At 37.6% G+C, this 23,911-nt stretch overlaps 1 long non-coding RNA gene across 1 annotated transcript in view; it reads right to left on the bottom strand.

Annotated features, from left to right (window-relative positions):
* Positions 1 to 19,200, bottom strand: part of LOC122889224 — a 60,859-nt gene extending 41,659 nt beyond the window's left edge. The window contains exon 1 of the long non-coding RNA XR_006380855.1: positions 19,169 to 19,200. This is a non-coding gene — a long non-coding RNA (uncharacterized LOC122889224). The remainder of the gene's footprint in view (positions 1 to 19,168) is intronic.
* Positions 19,201 to 23,911: the final 4,711 nt, after the last annotated feature.

The following is a 23,911-nucleotide window of genomic DNA, read 5'->3' as shown; positions in this document are numbered from 1 at the left end:
TTGTTTTGCTGATGCATTTCTAATGTTCACAGTCATGCCTGATACAGGTAAGATATATGTTAAGGATCTGATGAATAAAGAGCTTCATTGAATGAATATCATGGGAGCTCTTTGGCATATTATCTGACTCTACAAAATATTTAAGATGTTCCTGGTATTTAATGGATCTTCTCCAGCATTAAACTATTCTCTTGGTTCAACTTTTAAATATGTGACTACCTCTTCTCTTTGGATGAGTTTTGTTTTCCACGGAAGATATCATAGAATATGGTTGGGGACCCGACACATAGACCCTTGACTACACTTAGACATTTATGATCATGGGAACAGCAGAGTTTAGGTTCAAGTTAAGATTCTAGTGTAAAGCTAAGGTAGACACAGAAAGGTTGATACTTACAATTTTGAAACCCTTTCTTTGAAATTGCTTCAAAGGAGTTGTAACTTGCTAGTCTGGTTCATTTGGAATTGGCTTCAAGATAAGTATATTATCTGCTTCAGGAAGCCAGGGCTTTGGGTTTTGAAATCGTGATGACAGGTACACTGGTCAGGTACATACAATTGTTCTTGCCATTGGTTGGCTACCGGTTTTAAATATATGAATCTTTCTGTTTTTTGGCCCTCTCCTCTATTTATACACATTTTAATTTGATTCTTTGTGGGAAGAAGCACAGATGACTGATTGCCTCTGAGTTACCTTTCTGTGTAACTTTTCTCCTCATCCTTCAAGCTGACCATAGCAACTTGGTCCTTAAAATATGATGAGGATCCTGCTAAGTTCAACCTGTCTTGCTTGAAGATACCCAACAAAGATTCTATTCTCATCTCTCTCAAAGAATAGAAGGAAAAGCCAAGTTGAGCATTAATGTATAATTTTATCTTTACTTACACAAATAAATATTGTCCATGAAGATGCATTATCAGTGATAGGGTTTTTGGTTTGTTTTTCCCCAAAGTTTGATCTGTGGTTTCATTGCACCAGAATTACTACAAGTTCTTGTTGCTGAGCTTTATCACAGACTTAGTGAATCACTAACTCTGGATAATAGACCCAGAAATCTAACGCACTACCTTGTGTATCTCTATCACACTAAGCTTGGGAATTACTGATCTGTGGACATATAACTGTGATGAGATTTTAAACATATTCGTTTTTTGACATCTCACAAATTTGCAACAAGGTATGCCAATATTCCATACTTTCAACTGGAATTATATTAAAAATACATTTAGTTAGTATTTGAAATCTGCATACCAAAATACAAGTTTTATTTTTTTTGTATTTGTGCTTTTTTAAGTTTTGAACTCAAAATGCCCTATTTTTCCATTGGTATATTGGATTGAAACTTCATAGATTTAATAGTATTTAACATTTCTTATCAAACAGTGGCAATTTTCATCATCACTACATGAAGATATAGAATGTATTTATAGGGCAATATTGTATGGTTTTAGGCTACTAAACATATTTCCTGTGGAACAATAAATTGGTAGACATCAATCATTATCCATTGTAGAGAACTCAGTATATCAATCAAGAAGATGATGTTCTTGTTTGGATGGTATAGACAAATTCCAAAAATAATCTTCTCTCATTTATCATCATCTTGAGAAAAATATTACAAACTCATATCTCTTATCTAATCTATATTATGTAGCCATATGTAAAATATATCTTCAATTTATTTGGATGCCTATATATGTCACATGTTTTGATGTATTGAGCTAATATCCTCTTTTTTATTCTAAACCTATGACTTGGGGAATTTTCGTACATATTTGATTGTTCTATTGACTGAATTTCCCTCAGTCTCTTTTAATATGAGGTTGGCATTGCTGAAACAGTCCCGCTCTTTAACTTTCAGTGATATTAATATTAAAATTATCAAACAATGGACATAAAATTATATTGTTGAAATCAAACACATCTAGCATTTTTAATAATATTAGCGATCATTGGGTTATGCTTTAATACTAGAAATATGCCTGTTGATACAGCCTCAGACAATGTGTGGTTTGCCAGTCCAATTTACTTAGAACTAATGTAATATTTTTCAGGCTCAGTTACTTGTAAGCGTATTGGCTATATCATGGCCTGGAAATGTCAGATAGATAAAATACAGAAATTTCTTTTAACTATCTGTGAGCATAGAAACTAGTTTTTCTACCTAAAAAAGCAAATAATTATTTCTTTTTCTCATGGTTGTTACAGAGATTATGCACAAGCTGCCTCTGGTTCTCTAGCTCTTCTCATTCTCCCTTCCTTTCATAGAGACGGAGATGTTCATTAGCTCTCTAGACTCCCAGGGAGAGATTTAAGAATTTCATGATGTTGTCTGCGACATCCCAGGCTTTCCTGCTTTCTGAGTGGTGGAAAGCTTTTCTGTTCCAGGTTCAGAAATATTATTCAAATAGTTTGAGACATTACATACTAAAATTAAACCACATACATTGTATTATAATATATTTGTTATATAATATGATGTTATTTATGAATTACAATTGTGTCATACCAGATTTTACCAGATAGAAGTTTGATATCTAAAAAAAAGCCCTATATTAGAGTCATGAGGCTTTAATGTTAATTCCATTTCCTTGGGGAAAAGGTTTTAACTTCTCTGAGTACCTGTCCTATCTTTCAAGACGTGTGTTTCAAAACAGAGCATGTATTTTATAGAACTATAAAAATAATTAGATAACTTACGATGTCATGTTAATTTTATTAATTAAAATTTGTATTGTATATTTTAAATTACTTCTATAGTATTGAAACACTTTGAATTATCTCAAATGTGAACTAGAATTGCAATTGGTTATCATGAACAGATTTAGTTAGCACAGGTATGGTTAGCATTTGAATCCTTATAGATTTATCTTAACAGTCCAGTGATGTTTTATGAACTGAATTTCCTGTATATTTATGATTCAATCAATCTCAAGGATCCTAAAAGAGCTTTTGTAATTTTACATGAAGTCTTTCATACTGACCCTTGAGTAAGACACACAATTTAAGAGCGTTAGTTCACATGAATAAAATATAGTCCATAAAGAACCATCTCTAAGATAAATCTCCTATCTCCTTTATGCTAATCAGCCCACAAAGAAAAAAATAAATAAATGTTCACACATCATATTAAACCATATTAAAGCGGCATTATGATAACTATTTAAAAATGAGTCTTCAAGCTATAACAAAATAAGCAACATTTACTAGGTTAATCACCTTTGAAGTTATGTGAAAAAAGGGATATTGCAAAGGCTTGGTACCTACTGTGGTACATAAAATAAACTGGTTATTCCCACAACTTGATTTTGAAATTCAAAGGAGAAGAAAGAAGGAGTTTTCATATGTAGGCGATTAAAGTTAGATAGTTTGATGTCAACACAAGCAGAAGATATAGAGACTGCCTAGGGGAATGCAAAACAAATACGCTAATTAGAGAGGAGTTTGTACTTTTGTCATTAGAGTAGGGAGGGAGAGATGGAAAAAGCCTTGTCAGGTGAAACAGCTCCAAATAAAAAACAGAAGCTCAGTTGCTTGTTTGTGCTTTGTCTTGGACACTTTTCTTTCCTCTTTCCAGAAAAGTTATTGTGGGTAACTCAGCATAGCCGGAAAGGCAAAAAGGTCCAAAATATGTACCACCACCTTGTTGAAAATGGTGAATTTATATATTTGCTCCCAATTGTTCTATTTAACTGTAAGATATAAAGACAGTCTTTGTAGAAATACATCAAATTAACAAAAAAAGTTGTTATAAATTGTTACGTAAAAATAACTACTTTTTTTTAAAGCATTTTTTTTTAAGATTTTATTTATTTATTTGACAGAGAGAGATCACAAGTAGACAGAGAGGCAGGCAGAGAGAGAGGGAAGCAGGCTCACCGCTGAGCAGAGAGCCTGATGCGGCACTCGATCCCAGGACCCTGAGATCATGACCTGAGCCGGAGACAGCAGCTTAACCCACTGAGCCACCCAGGCACCCTAAAAATAACTACTTTTAACAGAGGAACAATATATGGAACTAATAATTTTTTTTTCATTCTACTTGTAGAAAACTAAGTTTTCTGTATTATATTACAAATAATTTACACGTCAAAAAAAAAAAAAAACAAAACCCAAAACTTATGTGTGCTTATGTAGATTCAAAAATAAAAACTAAATATAATCACCCTGATTTCTTGTAAAATTCCCTAAGATCCATTTTCCTATTTCCTGCTGGTAATGAAAGTCCTTCTTGAAAAATAGTGAAAAGAGTATTAAATATTCATGTTTTACATTTTAATTATTATGTGTAGTTTTAATCTACAGTATGGGTTGGCAAACTTATTCTGTAAAGGGCAAAATAGTAAATATTTTAGGCTTTGTAGGCCATTTGGTCTCTGTTACAACTACTATACTTTGTCACCAAAACATAAGGACGGTCAGAGACAGAATGTAAATAATTGAGCATAACTGTGTAATGATAAAACTTTATTTATAAAAACAGACAGAGGGCTGGGTTTATTTTGTGAGCTGTCATTTATTAATCCTGGGTATACAGAGCATTTAAATTAATAATATGAAACACAGCCGCATTTCTATCTATAAATTTTAAATTCATAAAACAATTCTCTGAGCCTTAGAATTATTCTCTATTAGACTGTTTTCTCCACTGGACTATGAATTCCTTGACGGTAAGGACCCTGCCATCATCAACTCTGTGTGTATGATGAGGGAACATAAGACTAGCTGAGGACAAAGCAAAAGCTGACACCGTGCAACCTTCACCCACCTCCTCTCCTGGGGTGGGACAGGTGTGACATTCTTTAAGAATCTCCCAACTATCTTAATCTTAATACCTTGTTGGAGGGAAAAACCTTGACAATGGCAAGACCTCTGGTATCTGGTATCTGGTATCTCATAGGTCTTCTTTACCATATGAAAGTTCTTTTGAAACAGCCCTTTTTCCTTACCTCCCCCAACCCATAACCTGCCACCCCTCACAACCCCAGGGGAAGCAGCTCTTTCTGCCCTGGGTCCTATTCTCCACCCCTCCCAACCCTCCCCCCATACTTTAGTAAGCCACCATTTTGCACCAAAGATGTCTCAAGAATTCTTTCTTGGTCATCCGCTCCGGACTCCACCCTACTGAACCCCCTACTGAGCCTCACCTATATTCTAAAACTTCGTCATATATATAAAATGACTTGGATGAGAGTCTATTTCATTGAAAAACATTTTCCATGTAAGAAGTTTTGTGTCTACTCTCCCTTTTCAGATAGTATCTTGAGGATCAAAGATTTTTTAAACAATTTGAATAATGAAGCATGAGACATAGTACTCAAGAAATTATAGTCTTTTTTTCATTATTTTAAATAAATACTTTTATCACCTTCTCTACAAGATATACTAGAATAAGCTTTACCTAGACCAAACTTTCAGTTTATAACTCTCACCGTAGCTGGGGCCGTTTCATCTCCTACAGACTCAAGATATCTAGCTACAGCCACACAATACACAAACTTTAGGCTCCCCAAATTGTTTTGTTGTTGGTCCAGTCCTCTGTATTATTCTGATATTATGAATCAGGGAGTGAAGTATCTCTATGGGCTTTGATTCTTATCAATTTTTATATTTATTAATTTTTTTTTTCTCATGAACTACTGTCCTCAACCTGAACCACGGTATCTTTTTTTTGTGAGTATTCTCCATAGTATTGAAGTCTTCACTTATACCTTACTACCCCTTTCAAGATGTCTTAATCCTGGGTTATTAGCATCTGTTGGAATTGATGATATTTTATCTAAAATTCCTTATTACTTCTCCTTTATTATCTGAGGATTCTTTTTTTTTAACTGGTCATATCTTCTCCCAAGGTGAACACCAGGAGCTAGGTGAGCTTTGGTATAATTGTTTGATTCCATTGGATCACTCCAGTCATACATTCTGACCTCTTGTTAAAATCTTTATTCAATTATAATTAAGTAGTGATTCTCTGTTTGTCTCAAGGTACAACGATTTTGGTATTATAGGAAACAGGATTTTATATTTTCTTAGTTTCCTACAACTTTATGGTATATTGTTTTTTCCTAGCCATGGAACATTTGAATCACTTGACACATCTTCAAATTAATATTTGAAGTTAATACTTGACATATTTGATATATTTGAAATGAACTAATCTAATATTCTTTTTTTTTATCTTTAAAGATTTTATTTATTTATTTGACAGAGAGATCACAAGTAGGCAGAGAGGCAGGCAAAGAGAGAGGAAGGGAAGCAGGTTCCCGGCTGAGCAGAGAGCTGGACACAGGGCTCGATCCCAGGACCTGAGCCGAAGGCAGAGGCTTTAACCCACTGAGCCACCCAGGCGCCCCTAATCTGATTTTTCTTAAAATATATTCCCCCCCCCCAGCTCTGATGATTACTTTCTGTGACTTAATATCAATTTCACCATTTACATATGACTTTATATGCATTAAAACTAATGATGGAAGGGCAAATGCTCTATTTATGATATGGAAACTGCCAGAAACAATATTCATCCTCACCTAGTTCATTGTTCAAAAGAAAGTTTTTGTTGTTGCTATAAATCTAAAACAACTCACATTTTCTATGCTATTTTAAATAATACAAATTTTATTCATATGCACATTTATTTAATGAGGACAATTTAGGCTTAATTGAGATCAACTAAAACAAACAGTGTGCTGAAACAAGTTGAATTAAAGTATAAGAAGTATAGCTCAAATGGAATCCACAATGCACAAATTCAGTTATTAGGACTAGGTAACTGGATGAATTAGCAGCAAAGTCTTCTTGGAACTAGAGCCATGATATGTGGGACAAGAGCCAATTAAATATATCTTATCTTCAAGACTAATTCTTGGAATTAGTCCTGGGAAATGTAGAAGTTTTGAGTCTGATGTTCTGCTGTTTGATAGATTTAGAATATAGTCTAATTTGAACATATTCTAAATACAGCAAACTTTGGGAAGTTTGTTTTTTTGTTTTGTTTTGTTTTCTTTCCTTTTTTAAAGATTTTGTTTATTTATTTGAGAGAGAGAGAGCATGAGAGGGGAGAAGGTCAGAGGGAGAAGCAGACTCCCCATGGAGCTGGGAGCCCGATGCGGGTCTGGATCCCTGGATTCGAGGATCGTGACCTGAGTCAAAGGTAGTCACTTAACCCACTGAGCCACCAAGCCACCCATGTTTTGTTTTGTTTTAAACCTTATCTATACTTCAGTGCTTACCTATACAAACAGGAAAAATAATAGAACATACATTTCAGTCTCTGAAACTTTACTGGACTCAGTACTGCCCTTTCAAGATTTCTGATGCTAGGCTATTTACAGGTGTTGGAATTTTTGCTAATATGTCTGAAATTACTTATTGATAACATGAGATATTAAGATTCTAGGAGATGATGAATGTATCGCCCTTAGCAAAATACCTGGGTCATTGCAAGTGTTAAAGAGTTTTGATTACTAAATATTATTCTTATCAATTGTTTCTGTAGGAAGGTCTGGTTGAGTAAGTAGAAAGACCTATTTTATAATGGATACTTGAATGCTTCTTACAAAAATATTCTTCTTTTTTAAATATTTTATTTATCTATTTGACAGAGATAGAAAGAATACAAGCAGGGGGAGCAGGGAGAGCGAAAAGTAGGCTCCCACTTAGAGGAAAGTCTGACATGGGGTTTGATCCTAGGACCCTGAGATCATGACCTGAGCTGAAGGCAGATGCTTAACCCACTGAGCCACCACTGCCCATCTTGCAAAGGTCCTTTTTTTTTTTTTTTTTTGCAAAGATACATTTAAAGATAGTTTTCCCGTTTGTAAAAGTATCTTGGATGAAAATTCACTAAAGTAATTATTTACTTAGTAAAATACTTATATATTCCAGATATTTCTTCACAGTATCAATGTATGCCCAGACACTGGGAAAAAAAAAAAAAGAAGGACTGGTTTAGCCATCTGCTGGAAAATCCACTCTAATAAATAGGTTAGTAATTGACTTAGGGCATTTCCAAGTGATCACTAAGAATCCCAATATATGACTCCGGTCATCACCAAAGAAGTAAGCTTTGTAAGAATATTGTTTTAAGCATTTATTTTCTAATTTATTTTAATAGGTATAAAAACATATCAGAGCAGAAAGTTTGTGCTTAGCTCATTAAATTGAAAAAGAAAAGGAGGAGGAAAAAATGAGAGGGAAACAAGTCATAAGAGGCTCTTAATGATAGAGAATAAACTCAGCGTTGATGAAGGGAGGTAGGTGGGTGATGGGCTGGCTGGGTGACGGGTATTAAAGAAGGCACTTGTTGTGATGGGCACTGGATGTTGTATGTAAGTGATGAATCATGGACTTCTACTCCAGAAACCAATATTGCACTGTATTTTAACTAATTAAGTTTTAAATTTTAAAAAAGGGTAGTATTAGTTAAAAAATTTACCAATGAAAAACAGCAGCAGTTCTCGGGTAGGAATGAACTTGCAGTGTGTCAGAAACTAAAGCAGGTCCGGAGTAGCCGGGAAATAGTGTTCAATGGGAAAAGTGTTATAAAATAAAACCAATAATGCAGGGTTTATAACTCATTTTTTAAGTACTGAAATTTATTCAAAGAGCAATGAGAAACCACTGAAGAATGTTTAAGATGGGATTAATAAAACTTTGTTTTTGCAGTATCATTCTGGTTCCTGTGAAGAGACTAGATTGTAAATGGGGGGAAGGGAGTATAAAAGGGGACCAGGAAGAATGTGCTACCGTTTTCCAGATGTGTAGCATCATTTTTCCCCTACAAATATCTGTCTCCCCTCTTCTGTGCCCATATACTAAAGACTAACTCTTGGACACTTGCATTGACTGTTTCTGGACAACGTGGAGGTACATATGCCCCTTCCAGGGCAGATACATTTAATTTCTGGTTTGAAATCCTAGTAAGTTGTTTTTTTGTTTTGTTTTGTTTTGTTTTGTTTTAAATAGGGAATTAAGGAAGTTTAGTATATTAATCAGGATTCTACAAAAGGATAGAGGATATATAGAAATATATATTTATTATGAGGGATTTGGTCACGTAATTGTGGAGGTTGAAAAAAATCCCATCATCTACCAAGCAAGCTGGAGAACCAGGAAAACTGAGGTTCTGTAATTGTACTCCAGCCAAGAAGATGTGAGAACCAAGGGAGCCAATGAGGTCAGTTCCTGCTTGAGTCTAGAAGACCTGAAAACCAGGAACTCTGAAGGGCAGAAGGAGAAGGACAGGTTAAGAGTGTCCTAACTCAAGTGGAGAGCAAACGTGTCCTTTTTCTGCCTTTTTGTTCTACTCAGGCCCCTCCTCAAAGGACTGAGGAAGGCCCACCCACACTGGTAAAGGAGATCCACTCTAGCCAGTCTACCAATTCAAACGCCGCTGTCTTTTAGAAGCACCTTCACAGACACACTCGGGCATGGTTTACCAGCTACCTGGGTATCCCTTAACCTAGTCAAGTCAATACCTAAAAATCAACTGCCCCAAAAGATAAGATGGAGGCACAGGACAGAAACATACTAATGTCACCCTCGACCTGCAAGGACGACAAGAAGCCCCGGTTCAGATGTATCATCTCCCTCCTTATTTCCTCAAGTCTAACACACTTATATATGTTTACATGACCAATCAGTGAGCAAGGTGACCAATAAGGGGCCAAGCAATGGGGAGAGCCAATGAGACTCCTGTTACTATGCTGATTAAATTTGAAACAGCCAATGACTATGTCCTCCTTTAGGTGGGCTTCACCAGAAAGTTCGGTGTTCACTTGCAGCGTATTTTGCTGGCAGTGAGCCAAGCGCCATCTTGTAATGGCGGGGACTTTCCCGGTCGGAGGCGGTCCCCGACATACTAAGGCAGTAGTTTCTGGCATACATCTGTTGTCTGGCGGAGTTATCTGTATCCAGAACCTATTTGACATTAGCGAGAAATAAATCTTTGCTGTGTCAAGCCACGGAGCTTTGGGTGTTGTTTGATAAATTAGCCTATCTTAATGAACATGTCAGGTGGGTGAAGATGGTTGTTTCAATTTGGATAGAAATGAAAAATCATGGGAATAGATGGAAAGATCTAGGGAGAAAGTTAAGAGAGAGAACAGAGAGCCTGGAATCCACCTCATGGAATTCCTGAGAGGAGCTGCAGACCCCAATGTCACAGGTGACAGGAAAACAATGTGAATAAATGAAACAGACCCTGTGATGAGAACTAAAAATAATGACACTCGTCTAAATGTGAGACTTATTTGCTGTGCTCACATTTTTGCTTAATAGAATAATGGGCCCAAGATGGCCAGGTTTCAAGAATTCCAGTTTTTCAAGGGATACAGATTTTTACATTTTGATTCTGTTTTTAAAAGCTGTCCATTTATCTCATTAAAAAGTAAAGAAAACAAGGGCCTCTGGGTGGCTCAGTGGGTTAAGCCTCTGCCTTCGGCTCAGGTCGTGATCCCAGGGTCTGGGATTGAACCCCACATTGGGATCTCTGCTCAGCAGGGATCCTGCTTCCTCCTCTCTCTCTGCCTGCCTCTCTGCCTACTTGTGATCTCTGTCTGTCAAATAAATAAATAAAATCCTTAAAAAAATTAAAGAAAACAAATAACATCAATCCATCGCATCAGACAAACGTGGTGACCTAATCAAATAAAACCTTTGGACATCTGGTTCACCCTTATCATCATCTGACTATATTCAAATTTTATTTTCCCTAAATACATACATACACAGGCATGCACACACAAATTCTACTTTTTCTGCCTTATGTCAATTCTCGTTTTTCGTTTACTTTATATAAGATGCTGCAAAAAAGGAAAGTAGAGAGAAAGAAAGGACAGGGAGAAAGAAAATCAAAGCATTCACTGTTTATGGACAAGTGGTCAAAAGGAATTGATTTCCTTAAGAATCTGCTGCTCTGGGGACACCTGGGTCGCTCAGTCAGTTCAGCATTTGACTCTTGATTTTGGCTCAGGTCATGATCGGGGTCATGAAACTGAGTTCTGTGTCCGGTTCTGCACTGAGTATGGTGCCTGCTTGAGAGTCAGTCTCTCTCTCTCCCTCCCGCTGCCCCTCCCCACTCCCTTCCAACTCTCCTTCTCTCTCTCAAAGAAAAAATAATAATCTGCTGCTTTCTTACATAGCTTAACCAACAGGCCAGAAAAGAGGATGACCCCTTATCCATAATGGTAACTTCTCAACTTTAAAGATATCATGACCTAAACTCTGGAACTGTTACATAAATATAATTTATCTTCTTAAAGTAGCTCATACGTTCAGATTCCTTGCAGTAAGTGTATTGTGTGTGCACATAACTGCTTTATCATGAGCATGTAGTTATTTCAGTATATTATATGTGGGAGTTGGAGGAGAATCAAGAGACAGAACCTTATTCTTGAGGGCAGTGTATACATTTTTAACAATATCTTTGTAAAAAGTTGTTGAAATAGAAATAATTTGCTATTGAAATAAATATTTTCAGCCGTTCTTTTAGATCCTTCTAAGTTCATGTGGAGTAGAAGATTGCAGCAGTGGAAAATGGAGCAGAAAGAAACTGGCAGCCCAGCACAGACAGACAAAAAGGAAGGTGAACCAGCAGTTAAGAGGCAAAAGGAATAGAATGGGAAATTCAGAAAAATGGAAGAAGGTTTCCAGAAGGAGGAAAAAAAAAAAAAAAAAGAATGGGGGAATGGAGAAGAAGCAAGATTCAAATTAAAAATTGCTGCCACTCGGGCCCCTGGGTGGCTCAGTGGGTTAAGCCGCTGCCTTCGGCTCAGGTCATGATCTCAGGGTCCTGGGATCGAGTCCCGCATCGGGCTCTCTGCTCAGCAGGGAGCCTGCTTCCCTCTCTCTCTCTCTCTGCCTGCCTCTCCATCTACTTGTGATTTCTCTCTGTCAAATAAATAAATAAAATCTTTAAAAAAAAAATTGCTGCCACTCATTCCAAGATCTAAATTCTCAAATGGTAGTCCCTCCTGAGAGCCAGGTAAAATAAATATTAACTAAGATATCCACACACGGCTCAATACACATTAGTGGGCGTAAGAAATCGCTGCACAGAAAGAAAAATTCTAAAAGGTTCTGAAAGGAAAAAATAAAAATAAAAAAGTACCCTACAAAATATGGCAAGGAGGTAAAGATTAAAAGAAAAAAGGAAAAAAAATGGAATCGAAATAATGTTTGGAAATGAACTAATTTATGTCAACGTTATAAAATACATGAATCATTGATGTCTCTTCCTACCATTGTTCCAATGGCAAACTTGGCTCTTGAGCTAAAGTATGTCCCCAGCGCTTACCCCAACACTGTGCTTGCAGAGTGGCTAAAATAGAGTTTGGAGGATGGCAGATTTCAGGTAGTCACAGTAAAGGTTCACCTTTTTGCAAAAAGAGGATCTTTCCTCCGTCTGGCATGGCCGTGCACACAGGTTTTCTACCCCAGTGACATCTGTGCCTCTTCCTGGCAGGATTTTCCAGCCACGGGGCAGCCTCACTCAACCGTGACCGTCCATTCACTCTACTTCCTTCCCTTCTCTCAGTTATGGAGTACGCCTGTTTTTCATACTCCCTTTCATTTATGTTCTAGTTCATGAGAAATAAAATAACTCACTTTTCTATTTTTTCCATACTATTATTAGTATGGAATGTCTGACAGGTCTTCCTCGTTTACATCATAAAAGCAGTTTTATTCTAATTTTATACCATGCTCATTTTCACAAATAAGTGCAAATTAAGAGAAATGTTGCCATTTTCCTTGAAAGCTCTGCCAATGTCCCCTGATATTCCTAAACTATGAAAGGTTTTTCTGATGTTCAATATTGGAAGAAAAAATTACTATAAATCCTAAAACTGCTGGGACTATGGTATTATTATATTATAGTGCTTCTTAGATAGTTCCATCAGAGAAATTCTTATGACAGGGGAGAAGGAAAGTTTACCTACAGTTATTTGGAGTCATAACCTAAACAGCCTTGAAGAACAAATCACCTTTTTTTTAAATTACTAGTTTCATCATATAAAGCATGAAAATATTTCCAAACAGTTGCCATATCAATGTAGTTAAGAAAAAAAAAAAGACTCAAAATCACCACTGACTAAAGAGACACTCAAATAAGGAACATTGCATTTATTGTGAAACTAGGTCCATTACTCCCTTATACATTGCCCATGGTTTCTGGAAGGTGTTATACATTATTTTGGAAAGGACAGTTCTGTGACAATCATCAAATATGAGATATATTTTAATGTAATGTAAACAAATAAGTATTTCTTATTAAATGATAGTAATAAAATAATCTCAATTTTATGGGAAGACATGATAATTCTTTCAGAAACATCCCTGAAATTATACTTGTTGCTACCAAGTCCATATCATTTTAATATAAATTGTATTCATTTTGCATCGCTAAATACAATGTAGGTTAAAAAGCAATGGTAAGGTATATAAATGTACCTGGGCTTTACTAACCACAAAACAAAATCAACTAATTCCATGAGCTGTACAGCAGTTACTGTTTGTAGAATAGGTTTCTTAATTTATTAAGCATTTATACCACAAATATATATAAACTATCTACAACCATAAAGCAAAATAATTAATACTCTACAGATCCCTTCGCAATTGTATGAAGAGTGGAATACTAACACAAAACAATTGGCAAGGAATGCAAAATGAGATTGCCTAATGCCATTTTCCAAGGTGAATAAGGAATCTTTTTCCTAATAGAACATCTTTGATATGCCTTCTACTCTTTTTATTTTTCAAATCTAGCACATTTATTTTCAATATTAAACCCACTGTTTATATATGCCCTCTATTCTTAATTTGTATTTAGTAGCAGCATTTGGAAATACACCATCAACATGAATGATTCATTCACATGGGTTGTAAAAACATACATTAATTGATGTACTTCTTATATTTGTAAATAATTTACTGTACATTTTATATGGTCTGTTTATTTTACTCTTTAGTCTGTCCTTTGGTGTGAAACCAGAATTACTTCTTAAAAACAAAATAATGCAATTAGCTCAAAGTTCTAACTTCATTCTGTCATTTGTGTGTGTGTGTGTGTGTGTGCATGCGTGTGCTTCCGTGATCCATATGTAGTTTGAAGCTTTGAAAGAAAGCGGAGGTCTAGAAGTTTAATTTATGTTGCTAAAATTTCAAGATTTGAAAAAAAATTAAATTTGAGAATGTAAAAAATATGATAGGCTTAGAGCTCTTCAAAGTTTTATCACTAACTATATAAAATCATTTGACCTAAATTCATACCTATAATGTGATTGAAGATGAGCTTTGTTTTCCTTCTAAAACTAAAGTTCTATTTGTTGGTATAATTACATTCTGTGATTCTGACAAAGTCTCAGCAACCTGATGACTTACAGTACATTGTTTCAGGGAATGTAAATCATCAGAAGAATTTTACAAAACCATTTCTGGCAATTTTTACTACTTATTGAAAATTCCTCGATGGTTGGATTCATCAAAAGTGACAACTAACAATTAATTGTATTTTTTCTCACTACAGATTTCAAGAAAAATCTGACTATAACCAGCATTTAAGACCCCAGGAAATGTCACTGCTTTTCTTCAGAAGGCATAGAATTTGGATTTACCAAAGCAGCGTGGATTAATATCTTGATATGCACACTTAATGGAATATATGAAGGTATAAAGTCAGCCCACATGATAATAAACAGTTAAATAGATGTTGCACAGTTGAAGCTTTCAATAATACCTTGGATCACTTTTTTTTTTTTTTTAAGAATTTAAAAGCACAAAAAATACACTTAAGCCTATTCTGTTGTATTTCAACTTTACTTCATTTAGTAATGTCCTTAAATGGACAATTAGGAAATTTTAGGAAAACTGTTTTCTTTTTTTTTTTTTTTTTTTTTTTTTTTTTTTTTAAAGATTTTATTTATTTATTTGAGAGAGAGAGACAGTGAGAGAGAGCACAAGCGAGGAGAAGGTCAGAGAGCGAAGCAGACTCCCCATGGAGCTGGGAGCCTGATGTGGGACTCGATCCCGGGACTCCAGGATCACGCCCTGAGTCGAAGGCAGTCGTCCAACCAACTGCGCCACCCAGGCGTCCCAGGAAAACTGTTTTCTAAACATTAAAATATAAATAGTGATTTCTCCCAGTATACAGTGATAACATATGATGAGAATTTGCACTTTGGTTTAGATATAATGATTTAACTTTGAGTATATAGGCTGACACAGAACACTGAAGTCAGCATCCTCTATTTAAAGGTCATTACAGAAAGAACTAAAGATTCTGGATGTTTGTTTTCTGGATGGGCTGCAGGCGTTTTGCAGAGCCATATCCACTGAAATGGAAATATTGGCTGTTCTGGAATACTAGCCAACTTTACTTTGATTTAGAGCTGAGTTTCAAAGACAAAAGGAAATTTGGAAATTGTGCTGCAAATAAATTTCTACACAATTTGTCATAGCAAAAAGATAGGAATAATAAGATCTTACAAAGTCAAATAACATTAGCATTATTGTCAGCTGTTAGGTCTATGGATGAAAGTGCAAAATGACAGATAAAAATAAAACCAAAAAAACCCTAAGTAAATCAAGCATTAATTCATAAGTCATGGGTAGTTTTCTTCCTGTGGTCTGTAATTGTATTGAAAAATAGTGATTTATAAATGTAAATCTCTGTTGTTTTCAAAACCCCTTGAGACAATGTTTTTAATTCGTTTCAATCTTCTCTGTCCGTGCTCTCTCTTCACAACATGCACACGTGCTCACACACTCACCCACGCACACATACGTACAAAAATGCATACACAGAATCTTACAAACCAGCAGGGGGACAACCAACGTATCCATCTCAACACAAATTCTTCATTTCTGCATTGGTATCAGAAACGAAGCTCAACAGAGGAGAAAAATGAAATTTAAAAAAAGAGAGAGAGACTAAACAGTGAATAACAAATGCAAAGATTACAGATATTGAAACCAGTTTAGCAAAGTCTATTTCTCTATCCCCTCTTTAAATTCTTACAATTTTTTTTGTTGCTACTATGTTTACTGCTGGAAATAAATATTCTATATCTCAATTATATCTCAGTAAAGCTGGGATAGAAAGAAACAAAGATCCTAGTTTCTCTTACTCTCTTTTAAACAATTTAGAAATGCAATTTTTTAAAACTTATTTTCGAGAACTCTCTTTCTCCATAGTGTTAAGAGAGGAGATGCAGCTCTCCGTCTCTCTCTATTTTGTTCTATTTCTTTTCTTTTCTTTTTTTTTTTTTTTAGATTTTATTTATTTATTTGGCAGAGAGAGAGAACAAAGAGGGGGAGTAGCAGACAGAGGGAGAGAGGGAAGGAGCCTGACACTACATGGGGCTCAGTCCCAGGACCTGGGATCATGACCTGAGTGGAAGGCAGACGCTTAACAATACAGCCACTCTGGTGCCCCTCTTCTATTTCTTCTACTAATGATTAAATTCTGTAATTTCAAAAGAGCCACAGGAAAAAAGCAATAGATAACTCAAATATATTTCTGGGGTAAATCTATTGTCACCATTTGGTAAATATCGTTATAGACATGTCTTTATGCCTCTATACACAGAGAAGGATGGCTATATATACATACACGCATGGATAGATGAATGGATGGAAAATAAATAGATAAATTTTAAGATACAATATACATTAAATGATATTTAAGAATCATTAAATGAAAGCAATTCATCTTTCTTAGCATGATAGTATTAGGGCTGAGTGTTATTTTCTAGCCAATTTTCCTTAATCTGAACCATATGTCCTAAAAATACGTAGGCTGCCGAAACTTGGTTGGGTTGAATGCAGCTTTTGAAAATTCCAGGTAGGCATGCGGATTATATTCTAGAGACCTGCCTCATTCCTGAGGCTAGGCAATGCTATAGCCCTGCCTTTCATTACCATTTCCTTCTAGAGGCAATTGAATGTGTGTGTATGTGCATATACATATATGTGCATATATGTATGTACACACATATATACATGTATATACACACGTGTATACATGTACACACATATGTGTATATGTGTACACACATATACATGTATACACACACACACATTCGATTGCCTCTAGAAGGAAATGGCACAGAAATATAGAAAGAAATATATAGAAATAAAATATATATGGAAATAAATATATAGGAATAAAAATATATAGAAAGAAAGAAAATATATATTTCTATATTTTCTATCTTTCTATATATTTTTATTCCTATATATCTCTCTATATAAATTATTTCTATATATTTCTTATATTTTTAATTTCTATATATTTCTATTTCTGTGTGTGTGTATTCCATTCCATCAGGGTGTGATTTAGTCTCATGAGATTCCGCTCACTTTTCAGGCTCTTTCACATGCCTGAAAAGTGATGTGCCCAGTAGCCATTCATTCTGGTGCCTTCCCTGGTACCGTGAGTATGCAGCACTGTGTAGGCTCAATGTTCTTGCTCCATATTTCCCAAAGGAGTCTGTTTCTCATGACTCACCCATTTCCATCCTAACCACCTTTGAGATGGGAAGGCATTGGTAAGAATTCCCGCGCCTGGGTGGCTCAGTGGGTTAAGCCGCTGCCTTCCGCTCAGGTCATGATCTCAGGGTCCTGGGATCGAGTCCCGCATCCGGCTCTCTGCTCGGCAGGGAGCCTGCTTCCTTCTCTCTCTCTCTCTGCCTGCCTCTCTGCCTACTTGTAATCTCTCTCTGTCAAATAAATAAAATCTTAAAAAAAAAAAAAAAGAATTCCTAAGACTGATTCTGGTCACCTGCTTATCTCAGTGCTGTTTGGCTGGAGGAGGTCCTGACCAAGAGTCCTTCCTATCTTTCCTTAAAAGCTGCAATGTTTCCCCCTTTGACAGTTCATCTGTTTTCCTCTTATTTATTTGATGTTCTTGCATACACATGTAAGAAAATTTTAACATATTTTTTGTTTATTGCATTATGTACACAGAAAGGGAACATCTATAATTCTGCTCTATTCTCTGCCTCACTCACCCCACGTCTAGCTTTTACTATGTTTGCAGGCATGCAAGTATGGACAAACACAGACGCACACACAGCCTAATAGAAGATGTGCATAGTTTAGAGGTATGAAGTACACTACTTTCTAAACCCTATTTCAGGCATTCATTAGATTAAAACTTCATTTTGTTCAAAAGGAAAAATGCCCAACAAATTATAATTTATCCTTCCTCACCCTTTTATGAACTTGCATTGTACATCATTTCAGCCAGGTGTTGGCAAGTTAATCATGATCTGAGCACGCTTCACTAACTTGAACATTATTTCTGAAGTATTGTGAATTCTTCCCTAATCCAGATCCTCTCTCCCAGCTCCAAGAATAACATACAGCAAACCTTGGAGCATTCATTAACGAAATGTTATTCAACGAGTTGTTTTTTTAAACCTACAGTTTTCTTATTATAAATAATTGCTGGATTCACTAAGTAAGCAGAGAACAATAAAAGTCTATACAACATAATATTAAAATTAAATTAAAATCCCATAATGAGTGACAGCTGAAGGATAATAGTGGCTTACATTACACGAAGCCTGGCAGTCGTCTAGAAACCATTTTTCAGTTTTAATATTCAAATGTCATAGCAAGAGCTACATGTGCCTTATACCTATAACTATCTTATATTGACATCATTAATCCAGATCAAACATTTCGGCATTTTAACCCACTGAGCCGCCCAGGCGCCCCTGCATTTCGGCATTTTAGATCCAAGGCTAACAACCCACTGACGTTCAGGCTGGGGAACTCTGGAAAAGGCGCAGGGAGTCCTGAAGGGTAAAGGGGTGTTTGGGTGTCCTGAGCCCTATTCCTGGAGGGATGAGGGCAGGGGTGAGCCTCCGGGAGGGGGACCCTGAGGCGGACGCTGGAGCAGCCCGCGTGCAGTATGACACCGCGGCAAGTGTCTCCGCGTGTCTGAGCAGGGGAAGGTGAGGGCTGGGTGGCATGTCACGTGTTTCCGAACGTGCGTTTGGGGGGCTGGGGGCTGTGCTCGGGGGTCAGCTTGCGCGGGTGTGACTCTGCGCCCCTCCGCCCACGCTGGGTTCGTTTTCTGGGCTGCGGGTGGGCGCGCGGGGCCCCCGAGCCCACGCCACGGGCTCGTGTAGTGGAGTGTGCGCCCGAACTTGAACTCACGTTTGGTGGCTGCGCTGGTGGAGAGAACTCGGAGGGTCCGCGCCGGGATTCCGGGGCGCTCCGTGCTAGGCCGGGAGCACAGCGCCCAGAGGCGGGTCCTCCTGACCCCGCAGTGTCCGCGGCTGCTGCCGAGCCTGGCCCCGGGAGTTCTCAGCCCCGCCAGAGGCCTGCCCTCCTCGGGGAGGCCACAGGCGCGCCCCCCTCTCCGGGCCTGTGTTCCAGCTCCTCCCAAGAGAGCTGCTCTGCGTGGAGAAGGACTGGAGCCCGAGGGCTGAGTGACTTGGCGGAAAGCGCTGTGGCTGTTGGGGGCGGGGGTCGCAAGCCCCATCGGCCCAGGAAGGAAGGGCGGCCCCCCTGGTCTTGCACCGAGGAGTGGGTTTTCATGCAGGATCCGATGGGTGTCTCGGGTCGGGGTAAGCATGCGGGAACTAACCAATTTTAGAGAGGAGGAACAAACCTAGGGGCAGTAATACGCCCATACTTCTGTCCAGGACAAGGGGGGAGGGGGTGCCACTCTGCTCATTCTAATGCGCCTTGGCTCCCTCCCGTCCCCAGGAACCCTCGTGTCATGCATGGCAAGATGGCCCAGATGCTTGCGGCCACGAAGACCGACAAGGCCGCGGTGCTCTTCCCTCTGTTGACTTGCTGGCCTGGACACGCGTGGATTCAGGGTTATCTTGAGCGGCAGAGGCTGGCGGTTTGGAGGCCGCTTGGTCTGCTGCACCCTCCACTACCTCCTGCCGACAACTTGTTCAAGTACCAGAGCGCAAAGACTACTGCCCACCCAAGCCCCCCACCACGTCCCACCCAAGCCCCCCACCACGTCCTGGAAGGGTAAGTCTGGCTCTGCCCGTGCGGCTGCTGGTGGGCGTGGAGGGATTCAGGCTGCCAGGCATCGCCGCCACACGCTTGTGCAGAACTACTCCAGAGAGCGTGGGGAACATTCTTTACAGTTCAGTATCTCTCTGGTTGTTTGGGACTGACCTATCGTTCTGAAGTGATGCATCTAACTTAAATTCAGTAGGCCTAGTTTGGAGAAATGTGCGTATAGACAGTTCAGATTACATAATTTTGCTTCTTTATGTTTCTGAAAAAACTTGTCAAACAACACATTTTGCCTTAAGATCTATATTATATTGTTACTGTTGTTAGATTGAATTGATTTTTATTTTTTCCTTCTTCATCTTTTTTTTTTCTTTTCCCCCCCGAAAGATAATGGTCCAATACTTGTCTCTCTGGATACTCTCATGTATCTGATGCTGTGCACTTACGCTTTTTACATCAAAATCAAAATACTACTGCCCTTCTAACGTTAAGCATGTAGAACATTAGTACACATCTACTACTAGTCAAACTGCTGGTCAAATAGGCTGCAGAAACACTGCCTGCTGAAATCCATACTTGGATATTCATAACCTAATTAACATATTAAAAGTCAGAGTAGGACTGCATTTAACACAAAAAGGGAAAATTTTACTTTGTTAAGCCTGAGAGTTACCTTTTCCTTTTCTTTTTTTTTGGGGGGGGGAGGGGGAGCTGATTTTGCACATTGTGGAGCTTATCATTAGGAATATTTACTTTGTTGCTTTAGAGAAGTGATCATGGAAGGATTCTGTGAGGACAGGTAAGGCCCCGGTGAAGGGTAAAGAAGTGTTAGCTAACCAAATGCAGGCTGAGATAAGAATTGTATTGGCAGTCAAAATGTTTAACCAGCTGTCCACCCAACCACACTGGCACTGACCAGTCAGAGGATATCCTTGCTGTGAAATGAGGCTTATACCTTAGAGATGGATCTAAGAAATCCTACTGGCCTGGCATTAAACCCTTTCTTCCTTAATCGTGGGCCATTTTGGAGTCGCAAGGAAGGTATCAAGGTCGCCCAGGCAGTGGGGAGTGAAAGCTCTGGAGCACAGGAGATGGACGTTCCGCAATCAGCTTAGAAGTATCCAAATATTTAACAATTATGCAGGTGTGTCAACTCTGTGTGTCATCTGAATGTCAATTCTGCATAAGAATGACCGGGCCTAAAGGACAAATTGGAGAAAAGGAACAGAAATCAGGGAAGATAGGCTGTCTTTTTAAATTTTTTTAAAGAAGATTTTATTTATTTATTTGACAGACAGAGATCACAGGTAGGCAGAGAGAGAGGGGGAAGCAGGCTCCCTGCTGAGCAGAGAGCCCAATGTGGGGTTTGATCCCAGAACCCTGAGATCATGACCAGACTAGTTTTTGGGTGGGGGGAGTCATCCATTGAGGGCTGTCTCAGGAAGACAGAAATGGTGTTAATTCACTAGCAGTTACCTATCTTCTGTGAGTATAGGCAAATCCTTTTTCCAGTGTTCTGGGCTGTAAAAAAAAGTGCTCGGATCCAGAAATACAGAATCTAGCACCTGGAAAGGTCAGAGGCATATGGGTTTCTCCTGCCACTTTCTGTTTCTTTTGAGTTACCACTTGGGCTGACCTAGGCTGTCCTCAACTCTGTCTCAGTGGAAAAAACAGACAATGCAGCTTCTTCAATCAGATTACCTATATGAAATGTTATTTGTCCTAGCATAGTGTCATGACCTAGGTTCAAACAAGAAACTCATGATCATGTTGGGAAAATGTTTTGGTGTAGCTTATAATTAATTTGAAAATGTTCTTCCAAACCTATTCTGCTACCCCAAGCTTTTTGCTCTGGACAACATGCCTGAGAATGTGAATAGGAAGGGAAATCGTTGGTGGTCTATGCATGGGGTTGGAATGGTGAGGAATCACTGCAGAGTGGACATGATATTTGTATGAATGAAGAATGCTGGCTTGCAATAGTAACATAATGCATCAGTAGTGGATTGGTAAGGTATGATGTATGATTTCCCCACTCCACTATGATGTTTGAATGAATATCTAATACCTTGGTCTTGGAATGTATAATAATTGTGAACGAGACACCCAAACAGTTATCTGGACTGTGTTTATTTGAACTAAATTTTACTCTGAATGGAAAAATAAAGGGGAAAGACTCATAATCCAGAAACTGGAAATACTACTTAAAAAACAACGATAAAAAGATGGCCCATTATAAAAATAGATGAGACTTGTATATGTTCTCTTCAAAGATGATAGCTCAATGATAAAAAAATATTAATATGTGGGATTAGCATGCAGGGCATTGCAAACTAAAATAAGATACTACCATTGCACCAACTTAAAGGGTTGGCATTAAAATTAATCACAACATTAAGTGTGGCTGAAGATATACAAAGATAGAAATTTTCATGCATTGGGTGACAAGAACATCTCCAGTTGCCTAATAAAATCCTGGCTAAAATTAATTGTCCCAGCATACTTTTTTTTTAAAGGAGCTTTTAAAATTTTAATGTATATTAGTTTGAACAACACATTTTATGAACAAATACCTGAACTGTAGATTGGAGTGGAAATTGGTAGAACCCTTTTGAAAAGCTTTGCGTTCCCTGTTATATTGCAGACTATTCATAGCTTACCTTTCTCTTCCTTTACTTTTCCTTTCTTTTTCTTCCCTTCCTTTCTCTTCTTGAAATTTTCTATCCAAAAGCCATTAAGTGAGTCCGTGGAAGGTAGTTTGCTGCATGCAAATGAGAGGAGACAGTGGCCTGAAATGGGGTTTAAGAGCCCACGCAGGGGTGGGGGACATCTGGGAGCATCTGCCATGGAATGTTAGAGCCTGAAGAATGTAAGAAACTTTCTTCTGTGGGTTGTGCTAGTATGGGGTATTGGAACCTGAGTGGAGGTCATTGAGATAGCGTGGAAAGCATCACTGATGGTAGTAGAGTGGTTACATTAAAGAGGTTTAATTATTTTAAAAAAATTGATATTATTATTTCTATTAGGCAGATGGAAGAAAGACTCTCAGAAAGATGAAGTTATTTGTACATGATTTCTCAGCTAAGAGGTAGTAGAACTAGATATAAAATTTAGTTGTAAGATCCAAGCTCAATAATCTTTTTTACTATAATATGATTTCTAGTGCAGTGCTTGACAGATAGTGAGCATTCAAGAAGAGTTATTAAGTTAAAGTGTAAGATATAGGTAGAGTTTCTTCTGTGCTCCAGAAGTGCTCTGTTCATTCATTCATTTCTGTAACGGAAGCATTCTGTTATAAATGAGCATGTGTGTCTGCCTTTGCTATTACACTGAGTTCTTTGGGGACAAGGACAACTTCTTCTTCATCTTTGTATTATTATTACCTAGTTTGATGTCATAAAATGAGTGTGCAATAATAGTGGCTGAATTAATAAATAATCTACTTGGAAAACCAGTGCTGATGTGCATGGAGACATTTAAAAGGAAATAATTGCTCAGTTTCATGGTGCTTACTATAAGCATGTAAGTATATGGCTACTCTACAAAGTCTTTCATTCTCTGTAGAAGTATTCTCAATTAATTCCCCTCTCAAGACTTGTTAAAGTGATTTGAGATTTAAACTTTATAAAGGTGATACTGTCCTAGCTATATGGCAATAAATCCTCTTCTAGCGATTAAAATCCTATAAATGCTTTGCTTCCTAAATTCTATAATGAAAAATTCAACTTATTATCATTTGGAAAAAGGAGCAAAGTGAATGTGGAATTATATTTTAAAATAAATATTTTTTCATTTTGAAAATGGGCTCAGATTGCTAGTTCAGCTGTAAGATCAAACAATGGTAGACAAACGCCTAATGATATTAGAATAAATCTTACAATTTATCTTTGGTATCATGTTTATCAAATCACTGTTTTA

The sequence above is a fragment of the Neovison vison genome, chromosome 11 (assembly GCF_020171115.1).
Source record: "Neovison vison isolate M4711 chromosome 11, ASM_NN_V1, whole genome shotgun sequence".
NCBI classification, from domain to species: domain Eukaryota; kingdom Metazoa; phylum Chordata; class Mammalia; order Carnivora; family Mustelidae; genus Neogale; species Neogale vison.
Note: the sequence above shows the minus strand (reverse complement) of the source record. Positions and strands in the feature narration are given on the sequence as shown.